Source organism: Pseudorca crassidens, chromosome 7, assembly GCF_039906515.1.
Source record: "Pseudorca crassidens isolate mPseCra1 chromosome 7, mPseCra1.hap1, whole genome shotgun sequence".
Lineage (NCBI taxonomy): Eukaryota > Metazoa > Chordata > Mammalia > Artiodactyla > Delphinidae > Pseudorca > Pseudorca crassidens.
Window position 1 is genome coordinate 55,329,408 of NC_090302.1, and position 19,808 is coordinate 55,349,215.

At 39.4% G+C, this 19,808-nt stretch overlaps 1 protein-coding gene across 4 annotated transcripts in view; it reads left to right on the forward strand.

Moving 5' to 3' along the window:
- LOC137227817 (tyrosine-protein kinase JAK2) overlaps positions 1-19,808 on the forward strand; it is a 375,133-nt gene that overhangs the window by 111,673 nt on the left and 243,652 nt on the right. The window contains exon 1 of one of the 4 annotated variants that reach the window (XM_067744301.1): positions 1,875-2,064. The exons of the other annotated variants lie outside the window; for them this stretch is intronic. The gene's annotated coding sequence lies outside the window, so the exon portion shown is untranslated. Of the gene's footprint in view, positions 1-1,874; positions 2,065-19,808 lie in introns of those variants that run through there. 4 annotated transcript variants of the gene reach the window in all.

A 19,808-nucleotide genomic window follows, 5' to 3' on the forward strand; every position in this document is an offset into this window, starting at 1 on the left:
TAATTAGTTCACCTCTGGGGTCACAAATTATGCATGAGGAAGGAGTAGATACCTGAACAAAACTGAGGTTCAGTTAGAAATGATGAAGGGGAGAACAACGATGGATTCTGGCAAGACAACTGACAATATCCACTTCCCTGTGCCTTATTTTTCTTGTTCATGAAAGAGTGATAACGATCATACCTGCTTCAGAGGATTGACGTGAGGATTAAAAATGCAAGTCCTCAGTACATGGCCCAGCACATAGTAAGACCTTAATAGATGTTAGCTATATTCATAATCAGTGTGTGTTTGTGTGGTTTCTGTCTTTGGTATCATGCCCAGAAAGGTCTTTCCCTCTCTAATATGATATATTCACTCATATTTCCTTTGATGGTTTTATGTTTTACATTTAAATCTTTTTCAAATTTTATTGTGGTAAGGACATTTAACATGAGATCCACCCTCTTAAATTTTTCATTGTATGATACAGTATTGTTAACTTAGGTACAGTGTTGTGCAGCAGATCTCTAGGGTTTATTCATTTTGTTTAACTGAAACTTTATACCCACTGATTAGCACCTCCCCATTTCCTCCTCCCCCAGCCCCTGGCAACTACCATTGCACTCTATGATTCTATGAATTTGACTATTTTAGATACCTGATTCAAATGGAATCATGCAGTATTTGTCCTTCTGTGGCTGGCATATTTCACTTACTATAACTTAGTTAAACTCACACAGCCAGAAAGTGACTGAATTAATATTTGAATCCCAGTAGTCTGACTCAAAAGCCTGAAAACTTAATGAAATATGATACAGAATAGTATTTACTGTGTATACTGTTTATTTCTTGAACATAGGGGTGTTGAGAAAGCCAGCTGAGTTACTGTATGTACAAGTGCTTTGTAAACTGTAAAGGACTATGTAGTGTTGGTGAGCAGGGATTCACCTCACTGCTTGCCAGGGTATAACAAGGAAGAGCAGCCAACATCCAGCCCATGATTGCCCAGCAGCCTCCTCTTACCTTTCTTCCTCTGGCTTCTTTCGGTCCCTGTCATTTAAAGTGTGAAAAAAAATGTGATGAGAACACTAGATAGATAGATAGATAGATAGATAAAGTATGCTGCTCAGTTGCCCACGTGGAATCCCCTCAGCTAATCCAGCAGTACAAGGTGCCTCCCCAGTCCTGCCAAAAAAACTCGGCAAAAAGCCTCCTTCCTGTTCTCTGGGGGTGGGGGGCTACTCTTCCTTGCAGTGCGCAAGCTTCTCATAGTGGTGGCTTCTCTTGTTGCAGAGCACGGGCTCTAGGCACGTGGGCTCAGTAGTTGTGGCTCGCAGGCTCTAGAGCTCAGGCTCAGTAGTTGCGGCGCACGGGCTTAGTTGCTCTGCAGCATGTGGGATCTTCCCGGACCAGGGCTCGAACCTGTGTCCCCTGCATTGGCAGGCGGATTCTTAACCACTGCGCCGCCAGGGAAGTCCTCAAAGCATTTGTTTTGACTTACTGCTCCTAAAGCGTGAAAGAAATAGAAAACCTGCCCACTTCTAAATGCAAATTTCTGTGGTTGACAAGACTTGGCATGGTGAAGAAATGGATCCCTGACAAGAATGGTGGATGGGAATTTCCAAATCTGCTACTTTCCAGTGGATGAATGGTCAGGAGTTATGAGTGGCTCCCCAATGGGAAGAAAGCTGTTGGGATTACTGACCACAAAAAGGAAAATTTCAAAATTTCCAGTTATTTGTCACTTTAGATTGCTTTCTGTCTTTGGAAAATCCACTCTTACCAGCACTAAAGGCAATTTCTAAGGAAAAAAGGAAAAAAAAAGGAGATGCCACTTTGGAAGATGTCATTGCTTCACCCTTCAAATAGCCACATGGGGGAATGTGCAGCAATTTCCTTGTTAGGAAATTCTGTCCTGTGCTTCTCTACATGGAGACTGGAACTCTCCTGAGACCTAGACTGACAAACCTATCACCTGATGGAACTTCGCTCATGTGGGCTACGAGGAAAAGTTGCCTAACTCAGAAGTCAGCAAATCTCATGGGTGTTTCTGAGTGAGCTCCAAACCCTGAGGCAAAACAGGTAAGTGTTTGACTCACAAGCTCTTTGTTTTCTTATTCTTTTTCTTTTTTTTTTTGCGGTACACGGGCCTCTCACTGCTGTGGCCTCTCCCGTTGCGGAGCACAGGCTCCGGACGCGCAGGCTCAGCGGCCATGGCTCATAGGCCCAGCTGCTCCACGGCACGTGGGATCTTCCCGGACCGGGGCACGAACCCGCGTCCCCTGCATCGGCAGGCAGACTCCCAACCACTGCGCCACCAGGGAAGCCCTGTTTTCTTATTCTTAACACATTTCTCCACAGGTGATTTCATAATATAATGGGGTTATCTAATTAATAACTATGATGTACATCTTTTGGAAAAAATAGTCTATATGTATAGGACATTATTATTATTGGTGTTAGGATTAAGTCTCATTACTTAATAACTATTAGTAAATTAAGAAAAAGTGTGCAGTTCATACCATAGGCATAATATAATACTCATCTGAAAAATCTTTAATTTGAATAATTGCTTGAAAAGACTACTACTTTAAGATTAGATTCACTTTACTATTGTAACCTAGAAAATTGAGAGAAGTTTTCATAACCTAAGAATCACATACCATCTCTGAATGATCACATATTTTAAATAGCTTATTATAAGTGAAGTGTCATTGTAAATTGTTAGAGAACACTAGCCAGTTCCAAAGGGTAGATGCTTTCCTGGAGTATGTCTAATTTCCAGGCTACTGAAGGGGAAGCTGTTGGATTTATTCATTTCATTAAAAAATAATATTCTGTTTTCTAATTAAAAAGCAATACATGTTCATTGAAGAGCATGAGAGAAACATTAAAAAACATGGAGGAAATAAAATAAGGATCACCTATAACCCTTAGAGATAACTCCTATTGATATTTTGCTATTATCACTTGTCTTCCAGTCAATATTTTCTTATCTTTCTAATTGTTTTTAAACTTACAAAAGAAATATATGCTGGGACTTCCCTGGTGGCACGGTGGTTAAGAATCCGCCTGCCAATGCAGGGGACACAAGTTCAAGCCCTGGTTCAGGAAGATCCCGCATGTTGCGGAGCAAATAAGCCCGTGCGCCACAACTACTGAGCCCACGTGCCACAACTACTGAAGCCTGCGTGCCTAGAGCCCGTGCCCTGCAACAAGAGAAGCCACTGCAACGAGAGGCCCGCTCACCGCAGCAAAGAGTATCCCCCGCTCGCCGTAACTAGAGAAAGCCCGCATGCAGCAACGAAGACCCAATGTAGCCAAAAAAATAAATGAATAAATATATTTATTTTAAAAAATACATGCTTATCATAAAATTTTGAGACAATATAGACAAAATGCAGAAGTCACCCTATTATAGGCTGAATTGTGTCCCGCCAAATTCATATGTTGATGTTAACCCCCAGTACCTCAGAATGTGACTATTTGGAGAAAGGGCCTTTAAAATGTGATTAAGTTAAATGAGGCTGTTAGGGTGGCCCCTAATCCAATCAGACTGGTATCCCGTCTGAAAAAGCCACGTGAGGATGCAGAAAGAAGGTGGCTATACACAAGCCAAGGAGAGAGGTCTCAGAAGAAACCTGTGAGCACCTTGACTTCTAGCCTCCAAAACTGCGAGAAAATAAGTTTCTGTTGGTTAAGCCACCCAGGCCGTGGTATTTTTTACAGCAGCCCTAGCACATGGATACACACCCTTTACCCTCTATCCTACTGTTCTCCTCAGGGGTAACCATGACCAACACTGTTCTTCCAGACCTATTTCCTATGCTTTTTCACACACAGAGTCATATATAGGAAGTTTCTTTGTTGGGCTTGTACTTTAAATAATGCTCTGTTGACTTGCTTTTTTCATTTAACAGTACATCATAGACAGCTTTCCACATCAGTACACGTAGAGAACTACCTACCACATTCTTTTTTAAAAAATAAATTTATTTATTTTATTTTATTATTTATTTTTGGCTGCGTTGGGTCTTCGTTGCTGCGTGTAGGCTTTCTCTAGTTGTGGCGAGCGGGGGCTACTCTTTGTTGCGATGTGCGGGCTTCTCATTGCGGTGGCTTCTCTTTTGCGGAGCACAGGCTCCAGGAGTGCAGGCTTCAGTAGTTGTAGCACGCTCAGTAGTTGTGGCTCACAGGCTCTAGAGCACAGGCTCAGTAGTTGTGGCACACGGGCTTAGTTGCTCCGCGGCATGTGGGATCTTCCTGGACCAGGGCTCCAATCCGTGTCCCCTGCATTGGCAGGCGGATTCTTAACCACTGCACCATCAGGGAAGCCCAGAGCACATGCATTTAAAATTTGACAGCTGTTTGTCAAATTGCCTTCTACAAAGGCCTAACCAATTTCCAGTCCTATTGACATATATGAGACTCTCTGTTTCCCCATTTAGGCTTTTTCTTTTCTTTTCCTGTTTATAGGTATGAGTGTATGGATATACATAGATAGACTTACAAAAATTGTACTGTCAGTATTATTTTGAGTCATAAGCATGTTTAGGACTCATTTTCAGTTTTTATGTATAGAATAATTTTGGGGGGGAAGCTCTTGTCTACATCAACGACCATTATTGCCGATGTTGGGTATTGGAACTGTGGATTTAGACCAACCTACGCATACCTCTGAAGGGTTTGTCTCTGGGATGAAGACAGAAATGAGAATGCTTTTTCCCTGGAAATAAGTGAACTAATGCTTTGAAATAGTTGGCAAAGTTATCCCTCTGAAAGTTAACTTCCAATTTTCTTTTGGAACCTAGTTAAATTATTAAAATGGCATTCAAACCCTGTAGGCTCCAGCTGCCATAACAAAATACCACCAAATGGGTGGCTTAAACAACAGGAATTTATCACGATTCTAGAGGCTGGAAGTCCAAGATCAGGCAGGGTGCCAGCATGGTCAGCATCTGAGAGCTCTCCCCTCAGACCCAACAATTTCATTCCTATATATTTACCCAACAGAAACACATATATATGTGCACCAAAAGACGTATAAGATCATTTCAGCACTATTTGTAACACTCCTTAATTGGAAAGAATGAACAAACCACAAATATAGTGACAACATAAATTTCACAATCACGATGTTGAGCAAAGAAAGCCAGACACAGGAAAGTATATATTGTATGGTTTCATTTATATAAAGTTCAAAAAAAAAAAAGCAAAACCAATTTATACTGTTCAAAGTCAAGATATTGGCTCACCTTGTTGGAAAGAGGTAGAGTCTGGGAAAAGAACATGAGAGGGATTCTGGTATGTTAGTATGTTCTATTTCTTGATATGATTAGTTACCTAGTTATCATATGTTTACTATGTTAAAACTCTTCAAGCCATACACTTATGAATTTTACATTTTTTGTATGTATGCTGTCCATCATTAATAATATACAGATTTCTAAGCCCTATCTGAGCAAACAAGAGAAGTGTAGCTTCAAAGCAAATGAGATCAGAAGAATATACCCAGTATCTCATGAGGATTTTGCCTATATATTGAGAAGTTATGACATGCAGAGCTGATATCATGAGGTTAGTTGTATTACCTTGGTTTCTTATCATTCATGGAGTCATGTTGAACAATATATATATAAATATATTTATAGTATTAGTGCTATACTATTTATAGTATTAGAATAGTAGAAAATAAAAAATATATATTTATGCTCTACTCTTCTATCGTGTTTAATCTCTTAAAATATAATGGTTGTGGCTCACTATGTTGATTTCATAACCCACTAATGGCTTGTGAGATGCAGTTTGAAAAACACTGCTTTAAGCTGTATCCAGTCCAATTCTAGGAATTGAAACACAGAGAAGTTAAGTGACTTACCCAATGGCACACAGAAAAGAATAAAAAGAAGAGACCCATATTTCCTCCCACCAACTGTTTTCCCTTACAAAGCAGCTCAGTTTTTTCTGAAACTGATTAATTTAGACAGTCACTTAGACTTACCACATTTGGGTAGCTGTCCTTCACTTTAGACTAAATTCATGTTTTTATAATTTAGTAAATAGCCTGTAACCTGCCCCCAGAGAGAGCCATTCATTGGGCCACTGTTTAGTGAAACTGGTAGAAATGAAGTTGTTTTTCGGTCCTAGTCAGGGAGGAGTGTAAAAGGTGGAGCGCTTTAGGGCTCAAAATTTGGAGTCACACACACATGGGCATAATTCCAGCTCCAGCTTTCTCTAGTTTTGTGATCTGTGGGCAGGAGACTTCTCTATGACTCAACTTCCTCAACTATAAAATAGAGGTAATAATAATAACCTTATAGAATTGAGTGAGGTCATTCATGTGAAGTATACGTGTATTAGTTACACAGTGTCACAAGCATAGTAAGTACTTAACATATGTTGACATTATGTTGATGATGCCATCAGGGAAGTCTAGTCTAAGGGAAAATGAGGCAATCCTGTGAACAGAACCCTGAAAATCCAGGAGAGACCAATGGAAACTACCTACAATTAAAGCTGAAAAGAGGGAACTCTACTTGGTTTCCATTGATTTCCAGGTCCATGGGCAATGAATAAGATACTAACAAACCCACACATGGAAATTACTTATGTTGATTTACAATAGAAATGACAATAGCAATCAATTAACAAATGATGGATTTAAATATGAACTGGCATATAGGGACTCAGTGATAAATATTCAGTATCAGTGCTCAACCCAGAATGGACTGGATATGGAGAGAGACTGGGCTTTCTTAAACAGGCAGACTGTAGCAGACGGCTCTCTTCTGTTGCAGTCACCTTTCAGGGCAAATGATACCAGGACATCAGCTGGCTGGAATGCTCAGTCCTTTGGCTAAGGGCTCAACCCATTCCCCTCTTCCTCTTACCTTATTACACTTCATCATAAGCACAAAGCTCCACAGGTAGCTACCTGCAGTGCGTCTGTGTCCAGCTGCCTGTATAGATGGAGAGCCTAATAACAAAACCTGTGACGGTAACAATTTCAAACTGAAGATAGAATAGATACTTCATAGACTAGCTGTATCTGTATCATTTAAAGGGGAATCCAAGCCTTAGAAAAGAGATTGCCAAAGAGTCAGGGGCCTCTGAGCTTTTGTGTTCTGACACACTGTGATAAGAAGCATGAGAGCATCTGTGGAAAATAATCAGCTTTGGTAATTGAGACAACTTTTATGACAATGAAAGAAGCAGATAATCCTGGTGTTCCTGACTTGAGCTGTTTTGGACAAAGGTAAAAATAGTCTGGGTAAGAATGAAAATAAATCTAGTGTGTCTGAACCTCCTTGTCGGAAGTCAGTGGTGGTCTGAGGTCAGCAGTGTGACTAGAGTGCCCACATTATTTTCAAGCCTTAAATCACATTATCACTACACCTGGTAACAGTGCTGCCCCTCTTCAGATGTGCCTGGGCATTGTTAATGGTGCCCCAGAGCTGGATTCTGCAGCCGGAGGGTCTTCTGACTCCCTCATCCTTCTCATGAGGGATGAACTCTGCCCTCTCATGTAATGGTAACGTTGCATTGAGTCTTTGCAAATGTTAGCTCAGAGAATTCTCATGCTTCCATTTTACAGACAGGTAGTGGGGTTAAGTGACCCTTTAGGAGCAGAAATGGGGTTAGAAGTCAAATTTGGCAGCCAAACCCATGATGAAGCCACGGGGGAGGCGGTGAGCACAGAGGTGTCAGAATCAGAGGCCCAGTGTTCATATCCCAGTTCCACCTCTTACTAGCTTAGAATGTTGGAACATTTTCTTAATCTCGGTTTTCCTATCTGTAGAGTGAAGATCATAATAGTAGCTACCTCAAGGCATTGTTTGATCATGTGAGACAATGCATGTAAATTACTTAGCACCATATTTGACACATAGAAACTGCTCAATAAACATTACCTATCATCTCCTCTATCTTTCTAGGCCTTGGAAACTAAAATATGTCCAAATTGCTATATTCAATCTCTCAAATCCCTTAAGCAGATTATTTCCGGTATATTGCTCCTTGCTTTCTGGTTCTGAGTACATAATATTCTGAAATAAAATATTTTAACTTTTTTTTTTTGCGGTACGCGGGCCTCTCACTGTTGTGGCCTCTCCCGTTGCGGAGCACAGGCTCCAGATGCGCAGGCTAAGCGGCCATGGCTCACGGGCCCAGCCGCTCCGCGGCATGTGGGATCTTACCGGACCGGGGCACGAACCCGTGTCCCCTGCATCGGCAGGCGGACTCTCTACCACTGCGCCACCAGGGAAGCCCAAAATATTTTAATTTTTTGAGAAAAGAAAAGTTGTAAGCAAAATATTAATTCTTGTGGACTTAATAATAAGTAGTGCAATGGACTTCTTGCACTACTTACTTTAAATAGCCATCTAATCACACACAACCACCTCTGCCCTCCTTGAACTGGGTAACTGATAGGTAAAAATATCATTTTGTACCAAGAAGGCTTTTTACATTTTCAGTGTGCTTACCATTAACATTGGTCTGTCATTTATGATCACTCATCTGGTAGTGATATTCCCAGTGTTGGCCTTACAGAGCTTCTGGGCTGGGCCAGAGGTGGGGCTCAGGTGATTCTGATAGGAAAGCCAGACACTGATTTGCACAGGGGCCAAGGAACGTCCTGGAACACAAGACTTGGATCCGGACACCCCTGGCTTCAGGCAGCATGCCTGATGGACTAGAATAGCTCCCACAGAAGCCCGACAACAGGGAGAAATGACTGGAGCACTGGAGCGCTAAGTCACCATAAGGGAAGAAGGAAGCTGCCATAGCAAAGCCAAACCCAGCAGCAAGGCTATAGTGTTTTATGGAGTGGTTGCTCCTGGTGCACCATAGGGATTGCTACCAAAATCCTGACCTTACCAGCCTGGTGAGTAAGGGCTCCAAGGAAAATGGCTGTTTCTAACTTGTGAGTGAGCTGTCCAGAACAATTTGGGGACTGAACAACTTTACTGTGGAACATCCCCAACTCCCTCTCATTTTTCAAGGTCAGTTTTAGGTGACTAGATGTCCAGCATTGGCAGGATGGTGTGACACCCTTGGTGAACTGTCAGTGCCGAAACTGCTAATAAGGTGACAAATGAAAGAGTTTGCTGGACTAACCACTTAACACCTTGAGGCTCAAACAACTTTGCTATGGTGTCTTTCCCTTCTGAGTTCCCCAGCTCAGTGTTTGTGGATGTTTGTGTATGTTTGTAGGTAGCTTTGCAGACTCTAGGAAATGGCTTTAAAGGGGAGAATCTAAGAAATTGGACTTCCCATGGTCAAGCCAATGGGAGGCTTGGAGCTGGTGAAATTTGGGTATTAATGTTATTATTATCCTTGTTCTAATGGTGAATGAAGGCTGAGCTCTTTGGATTGCTTTTTTAAGTCTCAACATCAGAGGATTCAAAGAATGCTGATTTCTTTCTTTCTTTGAGTGCTGATTTCTTGTAAAGAAAATTTCAAGTTAAGCATTCCTTAAGGTCAGACACTATATCCTGTATTTCTAAAAGGAGTATTCACAAATCTTAGAAGAGTGCTAGTACACAGTAGGCGCTCAAAGAAAAAACTTAGAGTAAAATTTGTTGCTGATTCCATTCTCTTGTGGCCTAAAGGCTTGGAGTGCTTATTAGTGAACTGTGGTTTCTTCTTGCAAATCATCAAATTCTTCTCTACTGTGACTCATACTAACAGGAAAACTGATGAAATTTCTTTTTAGCAGTAACCAGAATGTGTTCTTTTCTTTATTACTTAAAAGTGCAGTAGATTCACTAACACTGAAATCAGATATGGCCAAGGCTGAGTGATAACAGAGAGAAGTGAAACATTTTCTTAGGGGACTGTAGTGAAACTTGCTCCCCCCCCACTTTTGTTTTTCTTCAGAGGAATGCTTATAAGTGTAGCAGTAATTATATAGTCAAATGGTGTTTTGAAAAATGTGTCTACCTGCTTTGAAGATGCTTTCCAAATGAATTGCAATTACTTACCACTAGGAATAAATGATCTACAACAGGCATTCATACTTTTTATGCAGAACAAATATTAAATGTTTGGAAAATTCATTATTTAGATAAAATTGCCCCCTCCCCCTCAACCACAGTACCCCCATGGGTTTTGGGGAGTTTGCTTTGTTAGTTATTGTGTGAAAGACAAGAGCTTTTATTACCCTCTGAGAATTTGAAACTGTATTGATATTCGAGTGGGTAAGGGCAGGAATAACATCACCAGATTTCTTTTTCTCTTGAGAAGCCTGTGAGTAATTGGGGTGTGTCAGTTTTGCTGTAATTTTTGTCTAAGAGCATTTTCCTCTTTGAGATTTGTATTCCAAATACAATGTTATTGCTTAGGTAATTTCTCTGGAATAAATGATAAATCCAGTATATGAAATATAAACTGTCATCTCGATGTCTTTAATTTTGATTCAGTAGCTAAATTAAGGATTGAGATTTAAGGTTTAGTATTGTTTTGCCTGCACCCTCACATCCCAGCCTTCTTTCCTCTTCAAACTCCTATGAATTTAGGCTAGAGGGGAGGAAAGTGGGAGAAAAAACTGGAGTATGAGCTTTCTGTTCCCTTCCTTGGTTTTCAACCTTAGTTCCCTAATAGTTATTATTTGCTAAGTGCCTACTTTGAACTAGACATTGTACAAACAATATCTTATTTAATCCATAGAACAACTCTCTATGGGAGCTGCTAGTATCGTCTTTGTTTTCCTGATGAGAACACTGAGGTGCACAGATTATAAGTGTGGAGCCTGATTGCAACCCAGTTCTATTTAATTCCCCAATGCTCACTCTTTCCAAACATGGAATGCACTCAGTAAATATTTGACCGCTTCTGACTCCTTCATTCCTATACCACAGAGGACATGACTGAGTTAGACACAAAACCAGGGCTTCCTCAGCCCCCTTTGACACCAGGCTTAATGGAAGAGAAGGGAGAACCTTCTAGATTTAGAAGAGAAGAAAGGAAAGAGGGTGGGAAAACAGAAGAGAATAAAAGCAAAATAGAGGTGAGGCCAAGGAGAGAGAAAGGGATATTTGGGAGAATTTGTGGAGAATGGGAAAGGAAGAATTAAATTCAAGTCTTCAAAAAATCAGGAAGCCCTCCATACTTTGGCTATTTTGTATGGGGAATATTTCCTAATATTTTCACCAGCAATTCCCTAAATACTGAATTCTCTGCTCTAGAATTTTTATCATTTTGAAATTTAAGGAATTCAGATAATGATGATTTACCCAGAGAAAGGAATACATAAGAGAGGCTCAAATGACTTGTCCCACCAACCTTTTCTGACCCTTATCATTCCACTCCTCATTAGTTTGTTTTCCATTTCCTTCTTTCTTACTCATACCATCTTGAATTATCAATTCAAGTTGATAATCATGGTGTATCTACTGCACCCAAAATATTGTGGGGATGGCACACAGAGAGGAAGTTGCTGATCATCTATAGAGGAAATAAGTTACACACACAAATAATTCTGATACAAAAAATAATGGTACAGTTGAATAGAAATAGAATGTACTGTGAATATTGTAGGGATCCCTCCATGTCAAAGAGGATAGAGATTTAACAAGATAATTCCCAATGAGGTTCTGGTGACAATTTAAAAGTGTGGCAGATGGGGAAAGAGATACTGGTGGTGGTGGTGAGGTAAATAGAGGCTCTTATGTTTCCATTTCAAATATTAGTTTTCATAAAACATATATTTGTCTGTATTTTGTTCTGGTGGCCAATACTGAGTCCCAAGAATTGACTTTACTTTATATTCTTATTGGTTATTGCTAATGTAGGACAACTAATGAGTTTTGTATTGTCTGTCTTGAATCTTGCTATGTCATTAAATTTTTTTTTAAGTTAATTTTCTTAGATTTTTCAAAGTTAGATATCTGGAACTAATAACAGTTTTTTTCTTCCAAGATATTTACCTTTTCTTGTCTTATTACATTGACTATGAACTATAGTACAGTGTTCAAAGATAGTGGTGACAGAGTTCATTCTCTTGTTTCTCTAATAGAAATGCTTCTAATGATTCATCACTAAATATGATGTTGAGTTTTCTGATTCTCTTTACCAAATTAAGAAAATGTCATTCTTGGAACACTCAATCACAGGGATGGACACAAGATCCAAACAGGGCCAATCAGAATCTTCTCCTGGATTGATATAAGACATCAGAGAGGGGAATTTTTCTTTTTCTACTTTGGTTTTTAAACTAGGAAGATGAAATTTTGTGGCTGTAGATGTCCATTTTCTCTGATACATAGAGAGACATACATGAACTGAGAAATAAGCTGAGCTGAGGGATACAGTGGGGAGAGAGACAGTCTTATGACACTGAGCCCTTGGATCCAGCCATGTTGGGAACCAGCACTATCCTATGGACTTCTCAGGTATATGAATCAATATAGTATGTTTTTTGCTGTAGCTATTTTGAAATGAGTGTCTGTCATTTGTATCCAAATCAGTTTTGACTAATAAACTTCCTAAATTTTCAAATTTATGGATAGAAATAATATAGATAATTCTCTTATAATTTCAAAAATCTCTCCTATACCTGTCATTAGGTATTTCTCAATCCTAAATGGTATTTTTTTGTAGTTCCTTTTAAAAAAATTATAGTTGCCTATAGTTATTGGTTTTTAGGAACATAGTTTTATTTTTTATTTTATTATTATTTTTTATTTATTTATTTTTTTGCGGTATGCAAGCCTCTCATTGTTGTGGCCGCTCCCGTTGTGGAGCACAGGCTCCGGACGCACAGGCTCAGTGGCCATGGCTCACGGGCCCAGCCGCTCTGCGGCATGTGAGATCTTCCCGGACCGGGGCACGAACCCGTGTCCCCTGCATCGGCAGGCGGACTCTCAACCGCTGCGCCGCCAGGGAAGCCCAGGAACGTAGTTTTATTGATCAAGACCCCAATGATCTTACAAATTTAATTAAAATTTAATTTTTCCTTCCATTTATATTCTTTATATTACTTTTTAATTTTATGTTATTTATTCATTTATTACTTTACATTATTATTTTTCTTCAATTCTGTGCTCAGTTTATTTCAAACTTTATTATTTTCTAAAGGATACATTTAAGGCTACAAATATTAATTTTCCTCTGCATATTGCTTAATCCATATTGCAGAGCTTCTCAGGTATAATGTACTTATGTTGTATATTTCTAAAGTATTTGTAATTTTTCTTTCCATTTTCTCTTTTACCCAAAAGTTATTTAGAAGGATATTTAAAATTTTCTAACTGTGTAGATATAAAACCTTCAAAAATTTTCAAAAATTTTTATTTTTTAGAAATTTCCAGATTTACAAAAAATTGCAAAGATAGTACAGAAATCCCATATAGTCACCACCTTGTTTGCTCTATTATTAACATCTTACATTAATATGGTACATTTGTTATAATTAATGAATCATTAAATACATCATTATTAACTAAAGTCCATACTTTATTTAGATTTCCTTAGTTTTTATCTAATGCCCTTTTACTATTTCAGAATCCCATCTAGGACACCACATTACATCTAGTTGTCTTGTCTCCATAAGCTCATCCTGGCTGTGTCAGTTTCTCAGACTTTCCTTATTTTTGATGACCTTGACGGTTTTGAGGGGTATCAGGTTTCTCAATTGTAAAGTTACTCTTTTCCCCCTTTCCACGTTGTACTCTTTGGAAGAAAGTTACTATATACTGCTCACACATAAAGAATGGGGAGTTATGCTCACCTCTTTGAGGTTGGAATACCTACACAATTTATTTTGAATTGTTCTGAAAGGGAGATTTGTCTCTTCTTATTAATTAATTCAATCACTTATTTATATCAGTATGGGCTCATGGATATTTATTTTATACTTTGGGTTATAATCCAATAGTACCTTACTTATTTTGTTGCTTAAATTGATTCAGTTTTGGCTGTTTGGAGATATTTTACTTGGCCCTGGTGTCCCTTTTCCAAACACCCATTATTGTGGTATTGTGGATTTTTTGTAGTACTTCCTTACTTTCTGACACTATAAGATGCTGCAGGCTCATTTGCATATTTCCTGTTCTGGTCCTAGAATGAGTCATTTCTCTAAAGAGCTCTGCTTCCTTTGATTGGAGAATGGTGTTAAAAACCAACATTTGAGCACTAGATATGCTTGTTGCTACTGGGGTATCATTGTTTCTAGACCCTCTCAGCTGACTGAACAAGGAAATAGATGTATGTAGATAATCTGTGTATATACACATATAATAAATATTTCTATATGTAATTATTTATATCTATATTAAGCTACACATGAGTTCATATTGATGTCTCTGACTCATAACTATTACCACATGGATCATTCTAGCTTTCTTCCCTTGCTTATCTGTCTGGACTTCTACCATCTGCCATCCATTTCCTTAATTGCTCAGTTACAATATGTAAGTATAGCAGTATCAGGATTATTAACCCATACCGTCATGGACTATAAGTTTAACAACTAAAACCCCCACTGCCCCCAAAAGTCCCCTATGCTTCATCTATTCCGATATCCCTCCTCTCCCCCTCAAGCTCCTGTGAACCACTGATAATTTTTACCTTCTCTATAGTTTTGCCTTTTCCAGAATGTCATATAAGGCATTATTACAGAATGTAGCATTTGCTACTGGCTTTTTTCACTTGGCAATATGCATTTAAGATTCATCTCTGTCTTTTCATGTTTGATGGCTTATTTCTTTTTATTGCTGAATAATATTCCATTGTTTAGGTATGCCGTAGTTTGTTTGTTGATTTGTCTCTTGAAGGGCATCTTGACTGCTTCCAACTTTTGGCTCTTATGAATAGAGCTGCTATACATATTTACATGCAGGTTTTGTGTGGACATAAGTTTTCAAATCAGTTGTGTAAATAACTAGGAGCATGATTGCTGGATTTTATGATAAGGCTTTGCTTACCTTTGTAAGACTGCAAAACTATCTTCCAAAGTACCATTCTGAATAAGTGTACCTGTTACTTTTTGCATCCTCATTAGCATTTGCTATTAACAGGTTTTTTTTGTTTGTTTGTTTTGTTTTGTTTTTGGATTTTGGCTATTCTAATAGGTGTAGTCTGCCTCATTATTGTTTTAATTTGCAATTCTCTAATGACAGGTAATGTTGAGCACATGCATTTTTGCCATCCTTATATATTCTTTGGAGAGGTACCTGTGCAGATCTTTTGCCCGTTTTTAATTAGGCTGTGTTCATACTGTTGCACTGAAGAGTTCCTTGTATATTTTGGATAACTGGCCTTTATCAAGTATGCATTTCACAAATATTTTTTCCCAGTGTGGATTGACTTCCCTTTCCCTTGAGTGTCTTTCACATGGCAGAAGTTTTTAATTTAATGAAGTCCAGCTTATCAATTATTTCTTTCATGAATTGTGCATTTGTGTTGTACCTAAACTAAGTTCATCTTGATTTTCTCCTAGGTTATCTTCTAGGAGTTATATAGTTTTAGGCCTGTGATACATTTTGAGTGAATTTTTGTGAAGGGTATAAAGTCTGTGTCTAGATTCATCTTTTTGCACGTGGATGTTAAATTGTTCCAAGCACCATTTGTTGAAATGACTGTCTTTTCTCCATTGTATTGCCTTGCTGCTTTGTCAAAAAATTAGTTGACTTTATTTATGTGGGTCTATTTCTGGGCTCTCTATTCTATTCCATTGATATATTTGTCTGTTCTTTCACTAATACCACACTGTCTTGATTACTGTAGTTTTATAGTGAGTCTTTTTTGTTTTTAAGTGGATCAACACTTTTTTAGATATTAACATTTAACACACTCATATAGCCACGTATAGGTGATCATTCTTCATTTGGCTGAAGAGAACCCCTTTGCATTAGACAGTTGGCTAAATGTTTTCCTCTTCTGACATTTTTCAGTTAGCACAAGACTAGTGCAAACAGATATGTTAGCTCTTGGCTGGGCTGTCTGACACTCAGGCTTTATTACAGAGTAGGGCACCTAGGGAATGTGAATTATAGTTTGTTTCAGCCTCGGCGTCCTAAACACATCACTCAGTCTAGGCGATTATTGAATTTCCTCCAGAGCTAGGGCCTCAAGAACCCTCTCCAAGTAGGACTCCAGCCCTCTCCAACCCATAGTAGCTCCTGTGGCCAAAGAGAAATCTGAGGAAAAGGATACAGAGTCTGAGAAGGCAGAGCAGAGAAAGACAGACCCAGCCTCCCTAGAGCTGAGGTTTACAGCTGCTCTGTTGAATAAAACATACTCTGCTCAGCCCTCTACTAAAGAAGATGGTATGGCAGCTGAAATGGGTGATAAAAATTTCTGGAAAATGAAATCAGTACTCACAAAGATTGAGACCAGAATCGGTACACTGAGTATTTGGATACAGAGTGTCCTCTTATAGCTAGAGATGGAAGTAGCTGCGTGTGGGGCTAAGATCACTAAAGGTCCAGTCTAACACACCCACTGCATCATGGGGGCCCTTATGCAGATGACCCATGTGCAAATGAGCAGCATGCAAATACCACATGGCAACCCAGTGCTGTGGGATTAAGGAAACTCCCTACCAACCACCGTGACCGCAACTACTATTATAATTACTGTATTACTACTGTATTACAATGATGACTACTACTTCCTAACAGGTAACTGTGGTCATGTAATACTCTCCTAAATTGTCTCCCTGCTTCCTCTACTCCTCTGGTCCCCCCTCCCCCAACCCATTGTCCACACAGCAGCCAGAGTGCTCCATTTAAAACATAGGACATATCACGTGACTTGCCAATTCTAAACCCACATAGCTTCCCATTTCACTCAGAATAAAAGCCAGTAGTTTTTATGATTCAACAACCCATGTGATCTTGGCTTCTGTCCTCTTTCTGACCTCATCTACTACTACTCTCCCCTTACCCACTCCACTCTGACCGTACTGCTCCTGGCCCTTCCTTCCTTAGGGCCTTTGCACGTGTGGCTGCGCTTTGCACCAGTCTTCCCCAGATGCTCTCGTTGTTCCTGCCCTTACTTCATTCTGGGCTCTGCTCAAATGTCACCTGCACTAAAAGTCTTTCCCTGACCCCCTACCCAAACTCACAAGTGCTCTATTTCCTCCCACCCTGTTGTCAGGTTGAGTTCTCCAAAAGGAAGTAGACACAGACATGGAGTTTGGGATGCAAGATATTTAAGAGGAATCAACGCCAGTGCAGAGGAGAGGGTGGAAGTAGGACTGGGCAGAGGAAGAAATGGAACTGTGATTTGGGGAGCTTGGGAACCGGTTTTGCCCATCAGAGATGGCCTAGGGGCCAAAATGACTAGGCTTTTCCAGCTTATCTTGCTTAGTTCCGGGTGGAGGCTGCCCCAGGAACAGTGAGATTTCGGGGAGGCATCTCTCTGCAGCTGAGGCAGGTCCTGAAGGGGCACACAGCTGGAGGCCATCAGCTGACCACACTCCCTCAGTTGGGTAGCAAACCCTTCCCTCCTGAAGGTGGATCTCACCTCCACCACACCTGACTTGGTTTTCTTCATTGTACTTAGTACTACTTGAGATAATATTGGATATTCACTTGTTTATGTGATTACTGTCTTTCTCCAGAAGGGCAGGGCCTTATTCATCTTGCTATGTTCCTTGAGGCTAGAAAGTTGCTCAGTAAATAATTGTGGAATAAGAGACTGCTTACTAAATATCTTCGTATATAGCACTTCATATTATTCTCCCAACGATCCTTAAAGATCAGTATTATTATTTACATTTTACACATGAGAAAATGGAGATTTAGAAAGACAATCAGACCTCAGATCCAGGGGCTGGACAGCATCTGATTCAAGATTTTTTTTACCTTCTTGTGATGAGAACTTTTAAGATTTACTTTCTTAGCAACTTTCAAATTTGCAATAAATATTATTGATTATGTTATTGAACCAATGCTCAGTAAAGCCAATCTGCTGACACCAGATTGTGGTGAAAGGAAGTATAGCGTTTATTTCAAAGCCAAGCAAGGTGAATGGGCTGCTCATGCTTAAAAGACTCCTTGATGGCTTTCAGGGAAGGGCTTTTAAAGGCAAGGTGAGGGAGAGGATCACAGGGTGTGTGAACAGCTCAGGTATATCCTTCTGATTGGCTGGTGGTGAGGTAACCAGGTGGTGTTTCAGGAATCTCAATTATCAATTTTCTGGCTCCAACTGGTCTGGGGTCTATGTAGCAGTGATCAGCAGTTAACTTCTTTCACCTGGTGGGGATTTTAGTATCTGCAAAACAACTCAAGGATATGGCTCAAGATATTACCTATAGCCCTTGAGGAGGAACTAAAGGTCTTTGACTTTGTTTTATGGCTAAACTACTTTATTTTGTCTTGCTTGACTGTTTTCCTTTCTTTCTGCATTTTCTTACTTCTCTGGTTAAATTTGCTCTTTGGAACTTGGCGAAGGCTTAGGATGCTAAAGCTTTTCTACAAACGAGAGGCAGATGGATACAGGGGATCTTCCCCTGGGAAGGCCCTGCAGTATCCTGCTCAGTTTCAATTATAGCCCCCATGCTGTATATTACATCCCCATGACTTATTTATTTTATGACTGGAAGTTTGTACCTCCTGATCCCCTTCACCCATTTCACCATTTCACCCATTTCCCACCCCCTTCCCCTCTGGCAACCACCAGTCTTTTCTCTGTATCTATGGGCTTTGTTTTGTTTTGTTTGTTCATTTGTTTTGTTTTTTTAGATTTCATATATAAGTGAAATCATATGGTATTTGTCTTTCTATAGTAAGTATTACTATTGGGTCGTGTCAGTCTTCTGGCTTTCTTCTTTTCCTTCAGTGTTGTTTGGCTATTCTGGGTCTTTTGTCTTTCCATATAAACTTTAGAATCAGTTTGTCAATATCTACAAAATAACCCACAGGGATTTTGATTGGGGTTGCTTTGAATCTGTAGATCGAGTTGGGAAGAACTGACATCTTGACAGTAACTCTCCATGAACATGGACTATCTCTCCATTTATTTAGTGCTTCTTTGATTTCATTTATCAGAGTTTTGTGGATTTCCTTACATAGACCTTGTACTTATTTTGTTAGATTTATATTTAATCATTTCATTTTGGGGGTTGCTACTGTACATGGTATTATGTTTTTAATTTCAAATTTACCTTTCACTGCTGAATATAGAAATCAATTGAATTTTGTATATTACCTTTGTATCCTGAAAAATTGATTATAGCAACATAATAATTATTAGTTCCAGAAGTTTTGTTGTTGTTGTTGATTCTTTCTGATTTTCTACGTAGACAATTATGTCATCTGCCAACAAAGACACTTTTTTTTTCCTTCCTTGCCAGTGTGTATACCTTTTATTTCCTTTTCTTGTCTTATTCTAATAGCTAGGACTTCCAGAACTACCTTGAAATGGATTGATTGTAGAGGACATCCTTGCCTTTTTCCTAATCTTTGGGGAGAATCATCTAGTTTCTCACCATTAAGTATGATGTTAGATATAGATTTTTAAAAGGTGTTGTTTACCAAGTTAAGGAAGTTTCCTTAGTTCTACTTTGTTGAGAGGGTTTTTTTTAGGTTTTTTTTTAGGTTTTTTTAGTTTTAGGTTTTTTTAGTTTTTAGGTTTTTTTAGTTTTTTTTTAGGTTTTTTTTAAGTTTTTTTTTAGTTTTTTTTTTAGGGATCTTTTGTTTATTTTATTTATTTATTTATTTTTTTACGGTATGCAGGCCTCTCACTGTTGCGGCCTCTCCCGTTGCGGAGCACAGGCTCCGGACACGCAGGCTCAATGGCCATGGCTCAGGGGCCCAGCCGCTCTGCGGCATGTGGGATCTTCCCAGACCGGGGCATGAACCCGCATCCCCTGCATCGGC